Source organism: Mustela putorius, unplaced genomic scaffold (assembly GCF_011764305.1).
Source record: "Mustela putorius furo isolate JIRA1106 unplaced genomic scaffold, ASM1176430v1.1 tig00003898_pilon_pilon_pilon, whole genome shotgun sequence".
NCBI classification, from domain to species: Eukaryota; Metazoa; Chordata; class Mammalia; order Carnivora; family Mustelidae; genus Mustela; species Mustela putorius.
In genome coordinates this window covers 33,342,111-33,365,687 of record NW_025422047.1, presented here as the reverse complement: position 1 = coordinate 33,365,687, position 23,577 = coordinate 33,342,111, and the positions used below count along the sequence as shown (strand labels likewise).

The 23,577-nt window shown below is 36.2% G+C and overlaps 1 protein-coding gene and 1 non-coding gene across 3 annotated transcripts in view; one reads left to right on the top strand and one right to left on the bottom strand.

Annotated features, from left to right (window-relative positions):
• Positions 1-23,577, top strand: part of SLC25A21 (solute carrier family 25 member 21) — a 492,482-nt gene that overhangs the window by 69,215 nt on the left and 399,690 nt on the right. The gene's annotated exons all lie outside the window — the stretch shown is intronic.
• Positions 20,346-20,453, bottom strand: LOC123388431. Its single transcript, XR_006602967.1, has one exon. It is a non-coding gene; the product is annotated as a U6 spliceosomal RNA (small nuclear RNA).

Here is a 23,577-nt window from a genome sequence, read left to right as displayed (position 1 = left end):
AGGAACAAACCTTACTGTCGGGTGGGCTGGTTGCTTACACTGCCTGGGTGTTTTCTTGGTCACTAGTTTTCTCGGAAGGAAATGATCCCATGGCTTATGCTTGCCACATTTGTGCATATATGCGCTATAATTGGCATTTATTAAGGAGACCTTCAGTTTGATGGATGACTGTCAGAGCCGAGCCTGCTGGCTTTGAAGAGGGTTGACTGCTCAAGTTTTGTTACATTAGCTCGTTAGAACTCTGCAAAACTTCAACCGGCTCTGTGTTTACTTTCTTATAATTAAGATTTTTGAACAATCGATTTTCAGAGACTTGACAGGGCCCATTCCCAACTTGGAGACTTTGCCTGACAGAAAAGTATGCAACAGAACAAATATTCACAATAGAACCTGTGAGTATTAAAAATAAGGGTTTTGTACTCTCTTTAGGTAGCTGCCCACTTAATTAATTGCTTTTAAACATTAAATGGTTTAATTATCTTTACCTTTTATATCATTAGCTGCATTATTCCTCAACTTTTTTAAAGAAGTGAATTCTATAAAAACAACAGCTGTAGAAATATTTTCAAATCAGGGTATTTAACATTAGACCTTGTATGTATTATACTTTAGCAACAATGTAAGCAAATAATTAGAAAAATGAAACACCATCTGAATCTATAGTTACCTAGTCAAAAGAAAAAAAATGCATTAATCTGTGCATTTAAACATTCAACTATGAATAATCAGTAAATCCCAACTGAGTTGTTAATTTTGTAATATGAAAATCTCCAAAGCTGCGGTGACACATTTAAAGTTAAAACTGATATTTCACTTTCTCTTTTGTAACCTCACAGAAAGTGCACATAAAAATGCTGAAAATGAGTCTCTTTTCCCATATGCTTTGGTGGGACAAACTGTATTTCCTGTTTTGCTCAATGTACCTCTCGCACTACCTAGAGAGGCACAAAATGTTGATGTTGTGTTTAGTGTGTGTATTTTTGAAATATTCTTAGTTGATAGCTACAAAAACTAAGTGTTTGAAGGGAAGGGATGTGCTTTTATAAAGACCAACTATGGCTGGAGACTGCACTAAGATTACAGACTTGCTCGTGGTTGTCTCTTTTCTGACTTGTTGTGACTAGTTGATGAGTTGATTATCTGTGAGGTATATTTACCAACTGTGGGAGCTCGGTGAGTAGATGCATTCATCACGTTGTCCCACTATCTAAATAAGTGGGGAAAGGAAATAAAGAATGAATGGTAAAGGAAAAATATACTGCATCTATTTATGAAAATGAATACTGTACAGGATCTTCATTTATAAGCAGTGCTCTAAGTAATGAGTTCTTACAGTAATTTTATGGGGACGGCTACTGTAGGACAGTACTAGATCACCTGCCTTCACAGAGAGGGGGAAAGGGAAAACGAAACTTCGTTGTTTTCAGGTCACAGATATTTCAACTTTCCTTATTCTCTGAAAGGAACTTGAGTTGGCAGAACAATATTTAGACTTCTTTGCCCATGAAGACAGCCTTTTAAGTTTAGTGATGAAGTCGATGCATTCGTATTTCAGTCAGATGATGGAAAATACAACTAATTGGCTCCTTATTTGGTCCACGATGCTCAGTTAATGTATTCAAAGTTATTACTAGATTAAAAAAATGAATTCACAGGTCAAAACTTCTTTTATTGTGGAGGAAACTGGCAGTCATCAAAAGGGCCATTAAAAAACAGTTTAATGAAGAAATATGTGACTGTTTAAGAAAAGCGTCTAGTCTAAACTTAGCAGGAGGGCCATGGATCCTTTTTTCTGCTAGGCTGCAACAGTATAAGAAAATATTCTTGCATTTTTTAGGCTTATGCATAAATTTTTTTTTAAGAAAGCCATTACTTTAGCTGCACAAATGAAATATAATCACACATGGGAAGCCTGAACCTAAGATCAAGACTTCCTATTAATTTTATATTAAAATGTGTGAAATGTTGTCTCTTTATTTTTAATAAAATAATATTTTAATGTATTAATTATTAACTAAGACTTTAATTTAAATGTATTTTTCCTTTCAACCTAAAAACAATGGCCAGTACTTTTGGATAGTGTCCTATGTAACAAGCACTGTTCAAAATAGTCTACATGGATTAATTTATGTATTCGCCACAATCCCCTGTCATGGGTACTATTATTATCTTCACTTTAAAGTTACCTAAAACTGAGGTATAGAGAAGACAAGTAATTTGGTCAATGTCATGCAGCTAGTAAATTGTAGGTTAGAGATTTAAGCATAGGCATTCTGACTCCAGATTTAAGGCAGTTAATCATTCTGCAGTGCAAGATTTGGTTTGGTTAAGTAGCTGAGGATCTACACACAAACATCTAAATCCACCAAATTTATTATTCAAAAGATTTTTGGAACAGTATTCCAAAGATTATTTCATTATGTTTAGAAGCTTTTTTCTAGAAGGAATAGTATATTAACGTACCTATACACTTAGAAATATCTTCTTTTTTTCTAAACATTTATATCCCAACACATGACTAACAAAAGGTTTATAGGCTAGCAGTGTGGTCAGATTTGACCTGTGGCCTACTTAGACAGTTATAATATTGAACCATATTGTAACAGAGTTCTCTTTTGTTTTAAAAATACGATGATTATTTTGAAAAGGGGATAAAGCAGCAATAGGAAAGAAGTAGTTTCTATAAAAATTTGTCATGTTTTCAGAAGTAAATGTTCTAACATTTGTCTAACAAAATACAGCATTTTCTAGGTTCAATGAAAGAGACTGGTTTTTATCACTAGACTGGAGTAATGAATTCTGGGATAATCTAAGCTGATTAATCTTTAAAAATTATGTGGGTTTTTTTGGTAACATTAAGAAAGAGACATTGCAAAGTTGAGTGAATTATAGTTTATAAACCTCATTGAAGATAATGCAAAAGCATAAAATGTCATACATATTTTAGTGGTGTTTCAAACTCCTAGACAAAGAAATTTTGAATGTCCAGACATCTTTGAAGTATCTAGCAGAATATAATGTGCATACAGGAAATTTCTGATGAGAAGAGTGCACAAAGATAAAACTAAATTTTTCATCTTTTATGTGAAGAAATTTAAGTGGTAGATATATTTTTTGAACATTTTTTTATTCACCAAAAATTGATTGAATATGTACAATGCATTGAGGGCACAGGAATGAGTAAGATAGATAACCCTTTAATGAACTAACAACATTCCAGTGGCAGAGATGGGAATAAACAAACAAATAATATGATATCAGATAATCATTAGAGTTTCAAAGAGAGTAAAACTGAGTAAGGGGATAGAAAGTGATGTTACTGAGGGACATGGAGTTGTGTCTATTTTAAACAGAATATTTAGGGATGGCTTCTATAAAATGCTGACATCTGAGTAAAAATCTAGCTAATAGTATTGAGTACCAATGACATTTCTAGTATATTTGCCAGCTAGGATAAAAAAAATTTTAACATTACCCTCCTCTTGGAAAAAATTGGTTTTAATATTAATCTTTCAATGAAAAGAATGGCATTGATGGCCAGAAAAAACACAATGAAAAACAGTTATTCAACTTCATGTGTTATCATGAATCTAAAAAATATCATTTTTTATGATTAAATATCATTTAATAATTATTATCATTAATCTAAAAAATAAACATTACTGTACCCCCCAAAAGGGAAAAAGTAATGGATTAGTATTATTAATTGCATCAGCTTTTAATTTAAAAAAAGGAAAAATAACATACCTACATAGCGTGCAGTTTACGCCATGTTTCACTATTTTAAATCTTTTGAGGGGAGCAGCTTTATTAAGATACACATACTGTATAATTCACCTATTTAAATTGTATGATCCAGTGGGTTTTAGTGTACACATAGAGTTATGTAATTATCATCATAATCAATTTTAGAACATTTCATCCTGGGGCTCCTGGGTGGCCCACTCTGTTGTATGTCTTACTCTTGATCTCAGCTCAGGTCTTGATCTCAGGGTCATGAGTTCAAGCCCCATGTTTAAAAAAAAAAAAAAGAATATTTCATCACCCCAAAAAAGAAACCCCATGTTCTTTATCACTCACTCCTGTTTCCTCATACTACCACCTCTGCCCCTGGCCTTAGGAAACCATTTTCTGGGTCTAAGGATTTGCTTATTTTGTACAGCTAAGATAAATGGAATCATGAATATGTTCTCATTTGTGACTAGCTTCTTTCACTTATCTTATTCTTAATATTCATCCATGTTGTAACATATATCATTAATTCTTTTCATTGTTGACTGATATTCCATTATATGGATATACCATATTTTATTTATCCATTCATCACTTGACGGAAATTGGATTGTTTCCAAAGTTTTGCTATTATGAATAATGCTGTTATGAACATTCCTGTACAAGTTTTTATGTGAACATTTGTTTATATTTTGGCAAGTATATACAAGTATATACCTAGGAGTGGAATTATCTGGTCATATGGCAACTCTGTGTTAAAATCTTTTAAGGAACTGGGGCGCCTGGGTGGCTCAGTGGATTGAGCCGCTGCCTTCAGCTCGGGTCATGATCTCGGGGTCCTGGGATCGAGTCCTGCATCGGGCTCTCTGCTCGGCAGGGAGCCTGCTTTCCTCTCTCTCTCTCTCTGCCTGCCTCTCCATCTACTTGTGATTTCTCTCTGTCAAATAAATAAATAAAATCTTTAAAAAAAAAAATCTTTTAAGGAACTGCCAAACTGTTTTCCAAAGTGGCTGCAGCATTTACATTCTAACCAGCAAAGTATGAGGGTTGTAACTTCTTCATGTCCCTGCCAATATTTGTTATTATCTGACAGTTTGATTCTATCCATGCTAATGGGTACAGAGTGGTAATTTATTGTGATTTTGGTTTGTATTTCCCTGGTGGCTAATGATGCTGAGCACCTTTTCATTTTCTTACTGGCCATTTCTATGTCATTTTTTAATTGGCTTTTTGTTTTTTTATTATTGAGTTATAAGAATTCCTTATATATTCCAGATACAAATCCTTTGTCAGACATAGGATTTGCAAGTATTTTCTCACACTCTGTGTGTTATCTTTCATTTTCTTTTTTTTTTTTTTAATTTATTTATTTGTCAGAGAGAGAGTGCACAAGCAGGGAGAGCAGCGGGCAAAGCAGGCAGAGGGAGAAGCAGGCTCCTCAATGAGCAAAGAGCCTGATGCAGGGCTCCATCCCAGGACCCTGGGATCATGACCTGAGCTAAAGATAGACACTTAACCAACTGAGCCACTCAGGTGTCTTATGTCTTTCATTTTCATGATGGTGTCCTTTGAAGCACAAAATGTTTTTAATTTTGATGAAGCCAGATATCTATTTTTCTTTTGTCGTTGATGCTGTTGTCACATTTAAGACACTGTAGCCTAATCCAAAGTCACAAAGATTCACACCCATGTCTTTTTTTGTTTGTTTGTTTGTTTAAAACTTTTATAGTTTTAGCTATTGCTTTAGGTCTTTGGTCCGTTTTGAGCTGATATGAGATGAGAGTCCAACTGTATGCTTTTGCATGTAGATATCCAGGTGTCCTGGTACCATGTGTTGAAATGACTTTTTCCCCATTGAATTGTTTTGGCACTTCTGTCAAAAATTAATTGATTATAAATATGAATTTAATTTTGTGTTAATTTCTGGACTCTTAAGTATATTCCACTGACAGTGGAATATATGCCAGTACCACACTGTCTTAATTACTGTAGCTTTGCAGTATGCTTAGAAATTAAGAAATGTGAGGGGCACCTGGGTGGCTCAGTCATTATCATCTGCCTTTGGCCCAGGTCATAATCCCAGGGTCCTGGAATTGAGCCCCGCATAGGACTCCCTGCTCCATGGAAAGTCTGCTTCTCCCTCTCCCACTCCCTCTGTGTGTGTTCCCTCTCTCACTGTGTCTTTCTCTGTCAAATAAATAAATAAAATCTTAAAAAAAAAAGAAATTAAGAAATGTGAATCCTCAAGAAGTGGGCAGAAGACATGAACAGATATTTCTCCAAAGAAGACATACGAATAGCTAACAAACAAATGAAAAAATGCTCAATATCACTTGGCATTAAGGAGATACACATCATTAAGGAGATACCACCTCATACCAGTCAGAATGGCTAAAATTAACAAGTCAGGAAATAACAGATGATGGCAAGAATGCAGAGAAAGGGAAACCCTCTTACATTGTTGACTGGAATGCAAGCTGGTGCAGCCACTCTGGAAAACATTCCTCCAAAAGTTGAAAATAGAACTACCCTAAGACCCAGCAATTGCACTACTAGGTATTTTTCCAAAGGATACAAAAAAAGGGGATTTGAAGCAGTGTTTATAGCAGCAGTGTCCATAATAGCCAAACTATGGAAAGAGCCTAGATGTCCATTGACATATATCTGGATAAAGAAGACTTATGCATGTATATATACACATATACATATATATATATATATAATGGAATATTATATATATTTTATATATATTTTTACATATTACACATATAATGAAATATTACCCAGTCATCAGAAAGAATGGAATCTTGCCATTTGCAATCACATGGATGGAACTAGAGTGTATTATGCTAAGTGAAATAGGTCAGAGAAAGACAAATACTATATGATTTCACTCATGTGGCAATTAAGAAATGAAACAGATGAACAGATGAACATGGGTGAAGGGTTAGAAAAGTAAAATAAGATAGAAACAGAAAGGGAGACAAACCATAAGAGACTCTTAACTATAGGAAACAAACTTAGGGTTGCTGGAGGGGAGGTGAATGGGGGAATGGAGTAATTGGGTGCTGGCCATTAAGGAGAGCACTTGATGTAATGAGTGCTGGGTGTTATATGCAACTGAATCAACTTGAATGCAAGATGAATCTCTGAATCACTAAATCTCTGTCCCCACCAAAACTAATAATAGACTATCCATTAACTAAATTAAATTTAAAGAAAAAATATTTTTAAAAATGTGAATTCTCCAACTTAGTTTTTTTTTGGAGACTGTTTTGGCTATTCTGGCTCCCTTGAATTTCCCTATGTTTTAAATAATTTTTTAAAGTTTATTTATTGATTTATTGATTTATTTATATAAGTAATCTCTACCCAACATGCAGTTCAAACTCACGACTTCAAGATCAGCAGTCACATGCTGTTCCCACTGAGCCAGCCAGGTGCCCCTTGTGTTTTAAATATTAAATACAAATCACATTTCAAGAAGCCAAATAAAATGACAGAACTGAAGCAAGTCAAGTTCTATTTCTTCATCTTTACAATTACCAAATTGATTTTAAGTCTGTTGTTTAAACTCAGGAATATGTGGTGACACAGAGGTTGGAGAGAGGAAGTACCCAAAATAAGCTCTAACTGTTCTGTAGCTATTGGGAATTTTCTCTTGAGCTGAATTCAAGTATCTATGTGTCTGTTGGGGGCCACCTATGTATTTGGAAGATCTCCATATTAACTTTCCTCTGGAATACAATGTTTATTAAGGGACAATTAACAAAACATTTGTCAAGGAGGAGCAGTATTGTATCACTAACATTGTTTAACCATGCTGGTGCATGGTAATAAATAAAAAGTAAGACATAGTTTTCGTTTCTTTTACTGTTACTTTAAAATATTCAAAATTGCCTGTATACAGTACAGATTGCTCCTACCAGCCTACCCTTGAAATGCCAGTGAGGAGGAACATATCATTCTGTGATCAAGAGAAAGAGCTTTCCAGGAAGAGGGAACAGAAGTAGTAAACCCTTACATGAGTTTGAGATTTTTAATGAACTGAAAGGTGGCCATTATCGTAGATAGGACATAGAGGTGGGGGGTGAGTGGTAGGACATGATGTTGGAGAGACTGACAGCCAGGTCCTCCAGCTAGGGTCACCATATGAATTTTGGTCTAAATTATAGCACTTCTGAGAGTGAAAGAGGCCACTGTTGATTATATGATGGACTTAATGGGACTGTCCCTGGAGAATTAAGATGAGTAGTCACCCTATTTAAAGGATATGGTACAGAATTGTATTTTAAGTACCCATAGAATCCAACCTAAGGACAACTATTATGAAGGCTAACAGTTCTTTAAGGCAGGTGAGCAGTAATCTGACCTGACACCATTAATATATTACAAATTAGGAGAACTAAACAGTGTGTATACTGAGTGGTTTAGAGTTACGCTTTTCAAACTTTAGCACACATAAGAATCATGTGTAAGCCTCATTAAAACATATCACTGGCCCCACTCCCCAGAATTATGATTGAGTCCGTTTTGTATTTCTAGCAGATTTCCAGGTATTGCTGATACTGCCAGTCCCTGAAGGACCAGACTTTGAGTAGCACTGGTTTAGAATTTAGAGAGTGGACTATAGAGTCATACAGACATGATTTGAATTTCAGCTTTCTTGGTTACTAGCTAGGTGGCCTTGGCAAGTTAAGTACTCTTTGCACAGCTCTTTTCTTCATCAGGTAAAATGTGATTATAATAATCCCTGCCTTATATAAATGTTGTGAAGAGTGAATGGGATAAAGCACTTGGCATTGTTTCAGGCATTATTGTAAGCATCTAGCATGTGTTAATTTTTTTATTATCATACTTAGGAAGAAGAAGAATCATGGTGGATTAGCAATAGCTATAAGTACAGGCCCCAGGATGGTGTTTGGTGCCTGGTACATAGCAGGCTCTTAATATTTGTTGACTAAATAAACAAAGTTGTGAGTTCATTAAATAGGGCTATGTGGACTGAAAAAGTTGATTCTGATTTCAATATACCTATTTTATTCTCAAAGCATACCTTACCTTCTGACATTCAACATAGACCAGAGCATAAGAAAATCTTGCCCATCACCTGCAAACAATTTGATGTGCTAAGCCACATTTAAACTTGAAATTAATGAGACAGTTACATTGTGAGTTTCTTGGTGTTTGGGTATACAACGAACTTTAAACTTAATATATTGTCACCAAATAAAGGTAGAGTAGTTGTAGAATTATACACTGAAAAATGAATTTCATTTAGATTACTGTGCTGAATTATGACTGTGTTAAACACAAAGCTACAAAATGCCCTTTATTCATTCTCATGGAAGAAATACTACAAAAACAACTCTAATTTCTTTTTTTTTTTAAGATTTTATTTTTTTATTTGGCAGAGATCACAAGTAGGTGGAAAGACAGGCAGAGAGAGAGAGAGAGAGAGAGAGAGAGAGGAGGAACAGGCTCCCTGCTGAGCAGAGAGCCCGTGGTGGGACTTGATCCCAGGACCCTGAGATCATGACCTGAGCCGAAGGCAGAGGCTTAACCCACTGAGCCACCCAGGTGCCCCAACTCTAATTTCTATAGGAAAAAAGATAGACCAAACTACTGTAAAGAGAGGCCAACAGAATGGGACCAGCTAATATGAGATCTGAATGGTTTCTCTTTGGTCCAGTGGTTGTGTGATTGCCACAGCATGAAGTAGTACTTGAGAGTAGGTGGGGAAGGGAAGAAGGAAGAGGACTAACTTTGAAAAATATTGTACTGCATGGAGTTATATGCAAACAATGAATCATGGAACACTACATCAAAAATAATGATGTACTGTATGGCAACTAACATAACATAATAAAAACATAAGAAAATAAATATCCATTATGGGTTAGGTACTTCATCATGTGCTAGGGAATTTACATGCCTTAATTCCTTGCTCAGAGCTATCCTATGAGATAGTTATCTCACTCTCTTTTCACTTCTGAGGATTAAAGCTTCAGGAGACAAAGGATAAACAGATGGAGCCAAGTTTTTCCTCTAGGTATCCCTATAAAGGTCCCTCTCCTTTTTACTATCTTTGGAAAGCGCATTAAATAGAAAGCCACTATGTAGTTTTCCAGCAGTCTGGCAGAGTTGCTATATTATCAGTTTCCTAGTTCATTAGTAATGGCAACTTAGGTACTGAAGAGATTCTAATGTAATTGAACTGTTCTTGCTGAGTTTATCCAGGGTTGATCTAATTTACTCCGTAACTTTCTCTTATATGCAGCATCTTAATTTATAATTTCTGGTACTAGGATTTGAAGCATCAGTAGTTGAGGGGTAAAATTAAAGAGAACACTGACAATGTTTTAATTCCTACTTGTTATTATGTTTTATCACTCTAAGCAATGCAGAACAATAAAACTATTATGTTAGTAATGACTTTTGTTTAATAATGTAGTCCTGTATTAGGAAGCCCTAATAGTTCTGTATTAGGAAGCATAACTAAGACATAGAAAATTCTTTAATATAACACTCTTGGGACCATTTGGAGATGGTCATATTCTGATGGGCAGTAGCAAGGAGCAGAACATTAAGTTGCCTGAGTGCCAGTTGTGAAGGGAGAACAATGCAGGTGGCATGCCTTTTGTTTGGATCATGTCTTGTGATTTAGCTTTGGCACAACTGAGTCATTCTCCATACTGTAGCACTAACATTACATCTTCTGTCAGTTACAACTATCTCAAGGGTTGCATCTAATGTTATATCTAACATCAGGAAAACATAACCAAGGGTTAGAGAGAGTTAAAATAAGTTTTTTGTTTGTTTTTGTTTTTAACTCTTCCAACTAACTTAGGTGCTCTTGTAATGCTTGTATAAACTCGTGACTTTTCTCATGTTCTTAAAGTTGGAAAAGTTCACCAAAGCACTTTACTGCCAACATGATCAGGATATAAGTAGGTCACTGATGGTAGCTATCCTTACAATTAGATTCAGGGATCAAGAAGAGTAGACAGAGGCCATAAGTAGCCATTTAATAGCTTAATTTCTTTATTCTACCCATGACTTTTAGATTGCCAAACGCAAGTCTGTCTTAGACCCTGGCCAAGCTTTGTTGACCCTGATACCATCCTGCAACTAGGCAGAATTTGGGACAAGTGATGCTTATAAATTCTATGAGCTGTCTTGATTATGGAGCATCCAGAATCTTAATTTCTATCTGGGTTGGCTCATATTTCCACTTGGTAAATGAATCAATCATTGATAACTATACAGGATATCACGTGACCTCTTATGCTGGTGAAGGAAGAAATAAACAAATACATTCATTTGTTCAATGGGTATTTATTTATTTTAAAGATTTATTTATTTATTTATTTATCTATTTTAGAAGTGAGGACAGGGCAGAGAGAGAGGGAAAGTAAGAGAAGCAGATTCCCCACTGAGTGCAGAGCCTGTGGGACTCGAAGCAGGGCTCAGTCATATGACCCTGAGATCACGACCTGGAGATCACAGCATGAGCTGAAATCAAGTTTGAACACTTAACTGACTGAGCCACCCAGGTGCCCCCAGTGCTGATGGAGATAAATGGTTATTAAAGTGACATCGAGGACACAGACTGACAGGACTTGGTCATTAATTAGATGAGTCAGAAAAGTCAAAGAGAACCTTGGATTAATGATTTTGGCTACATTGAGTAGACACCGAAGACAAGCAACATAGGGGAAATGCCTAGATAGGGAGAGAGCAAAGAAGGACATGAGCTCCCTTCTGAACATGATGCCTTAGAGGGCTTATGAGCTATCAAGTAGGCTATTGTTCATTAGGCAGTAGGACAAGCAAGTTGAAATAGCAGCAGAACCGGACTGGAGATAAAAGATAGGAGGGTGACCAGTGCATGGATACTCACTGAGGTTCTGCAGGTCACTGTAGTAACATGAAGTGCATAGAATGAGGAAAAATCACCATTTTTCCTCATTCTATGCACTTCATGTTACTTGGACTTATGGCAGACCCTCCAGAGAAGTATTGACATTTAAAGGATCATTTTCAAAGTGAAGATTTAAAGATAATATTAGGTGAAAACATCTTAAAAATGTTTTGAAGGAGAAGAGGAAGGCATGCAAGTCTGAGCGTTTCTTTTCTTTTTCAGCACTGATTTGCCATTTTCTCCACCTCAAGTGAAGTCATACACATTCTGAATCAGAGTCTCTTTTGTTGTGGTTAAATTGATTCTTGAACACAAACCATTTTAAAACATGCAATGAAAAAAATGGAGAATAAAGGAAAACCAAAGCATCAAATTATCCATGGCTAAAACTTTTTGAATTTAGTGCATAATCAAAGCAACCATAAATGGCATGGCTGCCAACATTCAAGATGGCCAAAGAAGGACTTTGCTTCTTTTCCCTCTTACCTCTTACTTCCAATATCTTAACATTTTTTAAATCCTTTAGAGATTCAGATCTTTGTATTCTCTCTCCTATCTTGATCTCACAGGTGTGTGGCAGAAACCAAGAATAATGGCTCCCAACTTGTTCTTTAACTGCTTGTAAGGGACCTTTCACTAAATGCAAAGCCATTCTTCTTTTTATGTGGACAAACCCATGTCCACAAAACCTTGATTTTTGGTATGATTACAGTGGAACTCTTCCTCCTCCTTAAACACATGGTGGACCTATTCCTTATCCTGACATATCATCCAGCTTTGTTTCTGTTTTCCCCTCTGGGGAAGATAATGTGGTTTACATTCTTTTAGAAGTCTTGGACACCAAGAATGTTGAGGTCAGCCCAACTGGGGAAGTGAAGGAAAGAATGTCAGTTAACCCAATGGTGAAACCTCAGGAGTGTGCTTTGTAAGGGCCATTTTCTCCCTGTTTTTCTTTTTACCCCTTTGTATATTAACCACAAATAACCATCAGCCTTTAAATCAGCTTCACAAGAAGCCACCAACAAATGTTTAAAGCATCTCAACAACGTTTCCAAGAAAGTCCTGAATAAAATTGTTTTTGTATTGTTTTGTTTTTGTATTATTATTTTTTTACCCACTATTCCCTGCTGATGCAAAATTTACTGAAATCTCAAATTTTAAGAAATCAGGAAATGTAGCAGAAGGAATGGTGGTGTTTTTCTAAGGTAACTTTTTTTAAATGGAATAAATGGGTGCTTGGTGAGACAGAGAAAGGTCAAGGAATGAGAGACTTCATGCCCTCCAAAGTAATTGGATATTAGTGTGTTTTAGGAGCAATTCTCACTGAGTATAGAAAAATATCTTTCTTTTAAAAAATTTAGAAAACGTTTTTAAAATTTCTTTGGATTTAAAGCTTTATGAGATTTGGTAAGAAGAGAAGCAAAAGCCCAACAGAGAAGATTAACTAACATTGAGGATGTTGTTCCCAGCAGATTTTTTTTGGTGGATTTTTGTTTGTTTGGTTGGTTGTTTTTTGGTTTTCTGATTTTGTTTTTTGTGGGGTTTTTGGGTCAGAACCTGGGGATTTACTCAACATAACATTAAAACTCTCATTCAGATTTGAACAAAACAGACAAATGTACTCACATATACGCATGCGTGTAAAAGTCCTTTCTTTTCCTTTGGGAGATAGTTTTAATGCTATCCAGCAAAGATTGTGAATAACACATAAATAACCAGCATAAGATGGGATGAGAAAAAAATGACAGAGGATTTTGAGTGTTTTTATAAAGGAATCTTCTTCTATGGCCTTTCTTTTGAGGCATATTTCCATGTATTGTGTCACATGTTCTAGAATTCTTTTGTTATTCATGCCATAGAGATTTTCATGGGTTCACAGATTGTGCCTGGGTGTATAAGTTAGTGTGAAGATAGTTAAGTAAAGGAATAGACAAAGGGAAAGCAAAGTAATTCACTTGAAATCCAGAGACCTTTACAATGCTGAAAAGTAAGTAAAAGCAGATGTTGCAAAGTTTAGAAAATCAAGACATTATTTTCCTGTTTCCATTGAATTTTTTCTAAACACATTATAAATAAGCTTTGAAGTAATACAAAGTCCTCTGTTTGTTTTGCTGATAGCATCTTTTGTGAAAAACTTTATCAATGCTTGTTTAAGTTATAGACTAAATGATATCTTAGTTGGTGAAAGAACTGACTGTATCTGCTGGCAAAGACAATGCTACAATGCTGAAATTATTTACAATGTCTGAGTCACTTAGATACCTATTTGATTAGATCTTTGGGGTTTAATGTTAAACAGCTCAAATATTTTATGCTATGCAAATTCAAACATGGAAAACCCCAATATTTCATTATCCACACACTTTACATTTAATTTTATATTTTATGAAGACTTTATGTTGCTCTGCAATAGAGAGACTTTGGTTTATTAATCTTTAGAATTAATCGGAAAAGAATAGCATGTGAATTTGAAAATAAGGCTATTACTGCTTCATTCTTCCTTCCCCCCATCCTCTAATATATACTCATCTTAAACTTCTAAAAGTCTTACATTGCGGCCTCTAGATATGAAGGCTATTTCAAATGAACTGTCATTCTTCAGATTTGCTTCTAAAACTTAATACCTAAGAGAGCCCAGGGGAGAGTTCATTGCCAGAGCAAGGTGTTTGCTCGCTCAGGGAAGCTCTAGGACAGGTGCCCATCCTCACATGCTCCCTCTGGCCCTCATCATTTGGAGTCACTGAATGTCTTCCAGCTGTTAGAGGATGTCCCAGGCTCAAAACTGCATCCCTGCTGAGGATATGTTCAGGGTCTAAGCCAGTTCTGGAAATGATTGGCTGCTAAAATATGGAACAAGGGAAATCAGTTCCTATCAACGACATTAACCATCATCTGTCTGTTATTACATTCACTCAGCTGGGTCACATATGACTCAATAATCAAATTACCACCCTATATATCTTAAATCTGCATGTTCACTTGACCACCATGTGGATGTGGGAAAACAAAGATAATCTAGGCTGTCTTCTCTTTATTTTGTTTATTTTAAATGTGTCTTTTTCCCCTTGCATCTACAAGTAAAAAGCTTATAAAATTTTGAAAATTATATATCATAGAAAGCTAAAGTCCCCCGTGGTGGCCTTCTGCCCTCTCCACTGCTTGATACATTGTGAACAATTTGGTATGCATCAATTACGTCTTAATCATTAATGGGATTTTCTGTTATTAATACTGTACTAATACAACTGTGGCCTTTTAAACTTAATTTAAGTGAAAAATTAGCTGGATCAAAAAAATCTCTAAAGGTGGATAAAATTTAAGTGGGGAAAAAATAAATCAGTCTTTTTCTGTTGTAATTTGTTTCAACTTCTTTCAAGAAGCATTGAAACAGCTTACAATAAAAACTAGGGCAGAGGAAAAATACAACTAAGAACCATTTGTAAAGTGTAAACGAGAGAAAGAAAGGGGAATTATTCAGAGAAGAGGAGAAATGTTAAAATCAATACATGCTAGTGGCAGAAAGTTATACCATTTGATATAAAACATTGCACAAAGTTTCAAATAGTCCTATTGAGATGCAAACACAAAACAACAAAACAAAAATGGGAAAAAAAAGTTAGTTTAAAAAGAATTTGCAGAGGAAACCTTATCTGTGCTCAAAATGTGTCCTGCCTGGTGTCCGTATATTTAACAATGCTGCTTTCAGGCAGGGACGATGGTCACATAACTTTGTGTTTCTCAGACCTAGTGTCATGCTGCCCAGTAGCAGGCCCTAAACACATTTTGTAGAATGGCAAGTGAAGAAAACAGTGAATGAAGGAATGAGTGACACAGTTTTTGTTAACCATTTATTTATAACACATATGTAAGTGCTTCCTTGCCTACCAGCTTCAAGGGCATGATGTTCAGTTCATTCACTTTTTAAAAACAAATACTGAATGCCTTGTGGCACAGTTTTAAGTGTTATAAATACTGATGTGTGTAAGACAGTTTTTGCCTTCATAGAGCTTCTGCTCTAGTGGGACAGAAGGAGAAGTGGAGAAAGCAGCTATGCTACGGAAAATCAGATAGACAAGTTCATGGTGCCGAGAGAGCTCAGAGGCAGAGAAGCTAACGCAGGGTAAGGGGAGAGCTGCAGCCCTTTATGGGGAAGCAACTGTGCAGGGTGCAGACAGAGAGACACAGTTGTGGTACGTAGCTTCCTGGTGATCGATCTGGCCTAAAATAGGAATAATGCTTGGGCTCTTAAAGAGTGGCATATATGATCCTCTTGACTATCTGATGTTTCGGGCAGGATTTGAACCGTTAGCAGAATAGTTATAGTTCTTTTAACTCTGTAACACTGAACTTACTAGTAAGGATCTGAGGAAGAAGTGTTCTGACCTTTAGACTGAAGGAAAGTTCCATGCTAAGCATTAGGTAATACAGTACATCCGACGTTCAGTCTGGTCCCAGCTGGACAGGGCTCATTTGAAACAGCAAAACTGAAGAGAGACTGATGGAAGAACTACTGGCAAAATTGGACATATTTTTTCATGAGCATGAAAAAAGTGCTTATCCTGGACCAGGCAACAATAGGAAGCCATTATCATCGTGGGAGTAGTTGAAGCAGGAAGAGAAGGCTGCCTTTCAGGAGCCGTGGCCATAACTAGCAGAAAACAATTAGAAGCCATGCCTGGAGAGGAAAGAGCTGGGTAAATGAATACTCAACCCTCTCTTTCCTCTTCCCTTAATTCTTTTGGACACTTTCCATTGGTTGAACCCAACTGGCAGTCAGAAGGCAATAGGGAGTGCAATTGATTCAGTCCTTAGAAATCAGCCTCCTGGGACACCTGGGTGGCTCAGTGGGTTAAGCCTCTGCCTTTGGCTCAGGTCATGATCCCAGGGTCCTGTGATCGAGCCCCACATTGAGCTCTCTGCTCAGCAGGGAGCCTGCTTCCTCCTCTCTCTCTCTTTCTCTCCCTCTCTGCCTGCCTCTCTGCCTGCCTCTCTGCCTACTTATGATCTCTCTCTGTCAAATAAATAAATAAATAAATTCTTAAAAAAAAAGAAAAAAAGAAAAAAGAAATCAGCCTCCTGAGAAAGCAAGGGAAAACGTGGAGAAGAGTGGATCTAGAGGGGCAAATGAAGAATAGCTAGCATAACTGAGGATCTGATTTCTGATTCCATTATTGGAGAGCTGTCCAATTTCATTCAATAAAGGTTGTAAGTTATAGGCTATGAAATACAGAATACATTGTTTTTGACTCTAGAAACAGTACTGAATCATAAGAAACAACCTTCTTGTGTGTCTGTTGGAGGGGGAGGCTGGGTGGCTCAGTCAGTTCTAAGTGTCCAGTTCTTGATTTCAGCTCAGGTCATGTTCTCAGAGTCATGAGATCAAACCTGGTGTCGGTTTCGCATTGGGCATGCAGCCTGCTTAAGATTCCTTCTCTTCTTCCCACATTCCCCCTCCAAAAAAACCAAAACAAAACAGAAATAACCCTCTTTTCCTTTTTACCCCTCCTACTCTCCTTCCCTTCCTTTCTTTCTTTTTAGAGCGAGGGACAGGAAGTGGGGGAGGGGCAGAGAGAATGGAAGAGAGAGAATCTCATGCAGGCTTCACGCTCCAGCACAGAGCCCAGTGCAGGGTTTGATCGCATGACCCTGAGATCGTGTCCTGAGATACAACCAAAATCAAGTCAGACACTTAACTAACTGAGCCCAGGAGCCCTGTACTTATTTCTTGTTTTAGTAATATCTCCAGAACAGATTACTCTTACGACTCTCTTTGGTTTATAGACAATCAGAAGACTTACTTCAGACAAATCCCAACTCACCCCCTGTTTCTGACCGAGCATGGGAAGTATTGACAGTGATGCAATTTTCCAAAATACATCACTTATTTGAAGCGGCCTTTGGACAGCCTGAGAATATGTGGAAATCAGATCATGGACCCTAGATGAAGAGTGATCTGTAAATTTGGGATGGATCTGAGAAAAATATAAGAATGAAAATACTTTATTTTATAGATTTTGAGATACATTTCACCCATCCTTTAACATCTCTGGAATCAGGATGTATTTTACAATTGCTGTAGTCTTAAAATAACTAGCAGCATTTTTCTTCTTTAGTGACACATGAAAAGAGTGGTACATTTAATGGTCCATGGTCTCTTTGAATAGTTAAAAAACTGAATGTCGAAAAGACATGTGTAAATATAATTCAGGTATTTCTCTATCTTGAGCAACCAGAATGTATCTCTGGCACTAGCTTATAACCCAAGGAAGCTGAAAACTAGTTAATTACTAGTTAATGTAATGATGATTTTGTAATGAGTACCAAAAATACTGAATTAAAAAAACATTCTGAAGCTGCATTCTGCCTTAGGAGTTTTTTTTTTTTTTTCCATTTATGAAGTCTTTAACGGATAGAGAAATAGAATAATGGCTGCATGTGAGCCAGCCATTTACCCTCTTTCCTATAAAGTAATTGAAAAGGAATTGTCTACATGGAGTTTATATAAAAACAGGAATCGTAAATTGATAACATAATTGTCTAGCATTGTCCAGGTCTTTGAAAAGTAGTATCTGATAGACACGTGTTGTCTTCTAAGGACACTGATGTATTCTGCAGTAGGATTAATGTAGCACATTTTTTATTATCAATACCATGTAAACATCGTTGCTTTTATTCTATACTTGCCAAGAAACCTTCGAATTAGCTCTCTGGGGCATTTGTGGCCTTGAAGATCTATTAGATGTTTTGTGAATGGGTAATCACTTTGGAATGTGGCTTAATATGAGCACAAACAGACAAATATCCTAGCCTCTTTCTTCTTTACCATGTGTATGGTCACTGTACTTTAGCTTGTCTTATAAAATTATTTCACAATTCTCCTTGCATAGAGACTCTTGTTATTTCAGAGCCTTTTTTGAAGAGGCCTTCCCCTGAAAAGACTGTTGTGTCAGATAGCTTGTCCAGTGGGGAAGGCAGTCTGGGATTAAGAGGTGAATCCGATGAGGGCAGCTTACTTCTGACCTCTATACCCTGTCTTCACTGACAGGCACTTGTTTCACCCCAAGCCCTTGATTCCAGTGTATGCGGTGCTTTCACAAGTATCCTAATCATTTCCAGGCTTGCTTATAAATTGTTTTAGAATAAACAATCTTTGGACCTCATTAGTCACTGCACCAGGAACATGGTGTGCACTTCTGGTCAGCCGCCCTCAGTGAAGACATGATTAAAGTGAGGGTCCAGAGAAAGTTAGCTGATATGGACAAAAGAATAGGTTTCTATATTGAATAATTGGCTTAAGTTGGTGAATTCATTAATTAAATATTTTTTTCTGAGTGAAGCATATAAAGAGAAGGGCTCTATGAAGGAAGAAGGCTGAAAGAGGAGATATGATTAAAATCTGTAAATCTGTGAAAGCTGTGCTTTTCTTGTTTATCGAATCCTGGTGTACCAGAGCTCAAGGCACTCTCAGAAGCTTGAAAGAGGTCTACAATGAATAGAATCTTGTGGAATACATTATCCAGGATGTGGTGCAGATTGAAAATATAAGTAGATTTATTTAAAGTTTAGATAAGCTCATAAACAGGTTAGGGAAACAGTAACACTTCGGGGTATGTCTACAACTCTAGAAGGAAATTAGACATATTCCTCCACCATATTTGCTTTGCTGTGCCCATCAGAGAAGGATTATTAAGGTGAATGGGTCACAGGTAGGATATATATCGTAGTCTCTCTAGGCAGGTAAGGCAAGTGCCAAAATGTGGAAAAAAACTGGACTCACTGAATTAGCCAAGTTCCAAGGCCATGTAAATAAAATAACTGCATGTGAATTCTTGGGGCATTAGTGGTGGACAGCCTTTGGAAGAGTGTACCTTGTATACTAGAAGCATCCAATCTTGTTACCAGAGGACCATACAATAAAGTGCATATGTTGGATACAGTCAGAATCGGGGGTCATGTAACCTTCTGTTTCATAGACCACCATGTTGCTTGTGTCAAGCCTTTTTTGTACAGAGAACCAAGGTTTTGTCTGCAATTAATGCATAATAAATGAGACCCAGCCATATATATAAAAAAAGAAATAAAAGTTTCCTTTAAGCTATATCCTTTTAAAATGTTCCTGGAAAAGGGCCTCTATTCTTTTATTTAAAACAAAACTGGAAATGTGGTAGAAATATTTTTGTAGTAATTTTTTTTTTTACAAATAAGTTTTATTGGCATTCTTTGTTGTCTCTCCCAGTATGAATTAGTTCCTTACATAATTTACTTCTGTTTTCAACGAAGAAGGCTGAAACTCACTTAAATTAAAACAGCCTGCAGTTCTATTAGGATGCATGTGGTACTGTTTCCCACCTTCTATCTTCACTGATGATAATAATATATTTTTTCTTTCACAAATTTGCTGGCGTGTTTTAAAAGGATATCACCAGATGTGTTCATAAGCACACATTTGTACACACATGAGGGACAGAGGCATTTACAAATTATGAGGCCTGATCTATTGTTGCCGCAGATTCTTTAGAGTAGATCACAACCAAGTAATGCTCTCAGCATTTTATCTAAGGGGTTGGTGGATACATATGGGTGATTTCTTAAAACCATGGCCTGAATTCTAAAAAAGGATCAACTAATATGGTTATATGTTTAAGTATCATAAATTGAAATGAGAAATACTTTTTTTTTTCTTTTTTAAAAAAATAAGGAACACTTCACGAATTTTGTGTGTCATTCTTGCGCAGGGGCCAGGCTAATCTTCTCTGTATCGTTCCAATTTTTGTATATGTGCTGCCGAAACGAGCACAAGAAATACCTTAAGTTGTCCTTTGGGTTTTGTTTTTTGTTTTAAGAAGACTTGAATTGCTTTAGTTAGCTCCTAAAGTTTTGGAAGTTCAAGAATTATAAAAATATAAGTTTGTGCTTATAGATCTTTTTCTGCACATTATTTCTTTATGGCCTTCTTATGTCTTTTACATGGGGTATACATATAATTAAAAAATCAATGCCTATCCAATACATTTTTCTACTGGGGACCACATTTTGTGACTAAACAGGCAAATAAGTTACACTGAATATTAGCATCTGGAAGCATTTTTGTCCAGTGAGTGACTACATGGGTTTAAAATCAATTAACACAATTAAATCACACCTAAAATTTGATACTAAATGATTTAAGTACAGCTATGTGATGCAATTATACAAGATGTATTAGTATGAAAGAATGCAACCAAAACTGAGAGAGCGGAATATACAGTTGGCTTTCGAATAACATGGGTTTGAACTGCGCATGTCCACTTATACATGGAGTGTTTTCAGTAAATACAACACTGTGCTGTAAATGTATTTTTCTCTTCCTTATGATTTTCTTAATAACATTTTTTATTCCCTAGCTTACTTTAGTTTAAGAATATAGTATATAATACATATAACATACAAAGTATGTGTTAATTGACTGTTTATGTTCTTGGTGAGGTTTTCAGTCAACAGTAGTTAAGTTTTGGGGAAATCAGTTATACATGGATTTTCAACTGCATGGGGTGGGGGTGGGGCACTCATTGGCATTTCTAACCCTTGTGTTGTTCAAGGTCAGCGGTATAACTCCTTCTAAACATTCATTTAATGAAAATTCTACTGCAAGTGAAATCATACCGTAATTTGTTGTAATGCTTTTATAGTTTAAGAAACATTTTACTGGGGTGCCTGGGTGGCTCAGTGGGTTAAGCCTCTGCCTTCCGCTCAGGTCATGATCCAGGGTCCTGGGATCCAGCCCCACATCGGTCTCTCTTCTCAGTGGGGAGCCTGCTTCCTCCTCTCTCTCTGCCTGCCTCTCTTCCTGTTTGTGATCTCTCTCTGTCAAATAAATAAATAAAATCTTAAAAAAAAAAAAAGAAATACTTTATTGCACATTATTTCATTTGGCCCATAGACAAAGAAAAGCACTTCCATCAGCATGACAAAAAAAATTCTAGTATCTCCCTTTTCTCGGGCTCTCTTCTCTATTCATTTACCACATGGCTACCAGAGTAAGCTTTCTCTTGCTGCAAATCCTTTAACGATGCCCCATTGCAGGTATATTCATGTCCACTAAGTGGTAACTTTTGAGCCCTTTATTTTCCTGCGCCTACCCATGTTCAAGCTCAGGGGTTGGAAACTTCTGTCAGGCACCAAATAGCAAATATTTTAAACTTATGCACTATATGTTTCTGCCACAGCTACATAACTGTTGCTGTATCATGAAAGCAGTTATAGATAATACTTAAACAAATGAGAATCACTCTGTGGTCAGGCCAGATTTACAGAAACAGGTGGTCAGCGAGATTTTTCCTGCAGGTCGTTTGCCAACCACTAGTTTTATAATACAGTCTCCTAGAATGTGGGGGAAAAACTGTCAGAAATTGTATTCATATATATATATATATATATATATATATATATATATATTTTAAGATTTTATTTGTTTATTTGACAGACAGAGATTACAAATAGGCAGAGAGGCAGGCAGAGAGAGAGAGAGAGAGGAGAAAGCAGGCTCCCTGCTGAGCAGAGAGCCCGATGCAGGGCTAGATCCCAGGACCCTGGGATCATGAGCTGAGCGAAGGCAGAGGCTTTAACCCACTGAGCCACCCAGGTGCCCTATGTATTCATATATTTTTAATCCCATCCTTTTTTAAATTTAATTTTTGTGTATATTTTATATTATATATAATTATATTCACTATACTTTACGTGTATTTAGAGCACATAATTAATTTAATTATTACTAATAGGATTTTATTTTATAAAGTTGAGGGATTAACTCTCTGTTCCACCAACCCACACCCGAGCTTCTGGCAATTCTCTGGACATACCAGACTATTTCTTGCCTCTGTGCCTTTGCTCATGCTTTCCTTTCATGTATTTAACACTGTTTTTGCTTGTTATTCTTTCTTGCATCTCAGACCTTCCTCTCTGAAATCCTTTTCCTTGAAGTATATAACTTTGAAATTCCTTTAGTTAGGGTTTACTAGAGGAAAAAAATATCTTTCTTTTCCCGAAGACATCATTATAACAATGATACTTTTGCTGGGTATAGAATTCTAGGTATAGAATTCTATGCAGCACATTGAGACTGTAATTCCACTGTCTTTTGGCTTTCATTATTGTTTTTGTCAGCTGTCAAATTTCTGTTGTGGAAGTAATCTGTTCTTTATTCTTTGGCTGTCTTTTTTTTGGGGGGGGGTGTAATGCAGTTTTACAATGCAGTTTCTTTATGTGAATTTCATTTTATTTGCCTTTTATCCTCATGATTCATTGCAATTCATGAGTTTGATTTGGTGTCCTTTTTTTCAGTTCTAAAAAAATGTTCGTCATTACTTCAAATGTTGCCCCGTTCCTGCCTCATTATTTTTCTCCTCTCCTTTTGGAACACCAATTGAACACAAGTTAGCCCTCATTCTTTAGCCAATATATCCCAATTTCTCTTCTATATTTCTTTTTACACTGTGCTGCATTCTGAATAATTTCTTCTACCCTATTTTCTAGTGTAATAATTTCCCCCTCATTTATGTCTATATTGATGTTGAATCCATTTATTGAGATTATTTTTTAGTCTTTTTATTTGGAAATAACAAAACATTTAGAACTCATCGATAATTTGCAAAAATAAGAATAGTACAAAGAACACTTGCATACTTTTTGCCCTGATATACCTATTATTAAGATTGTACTCAATCTGCTTTATCATTTGTGCTCTCTCTCCCTATGTATAACTTTAATATATTACACAAGCTTTATGTGATAATTTATACATATGTACACACATATATATACTTTATGTATATGCATCCATATCATATATATTATATTCATAAATAATTTTTTTCTGAAGCATTTGTAGGTAAATGAAATACATCATGGCCCTTTACCCGTGAGTACTTCAATATTTAGTT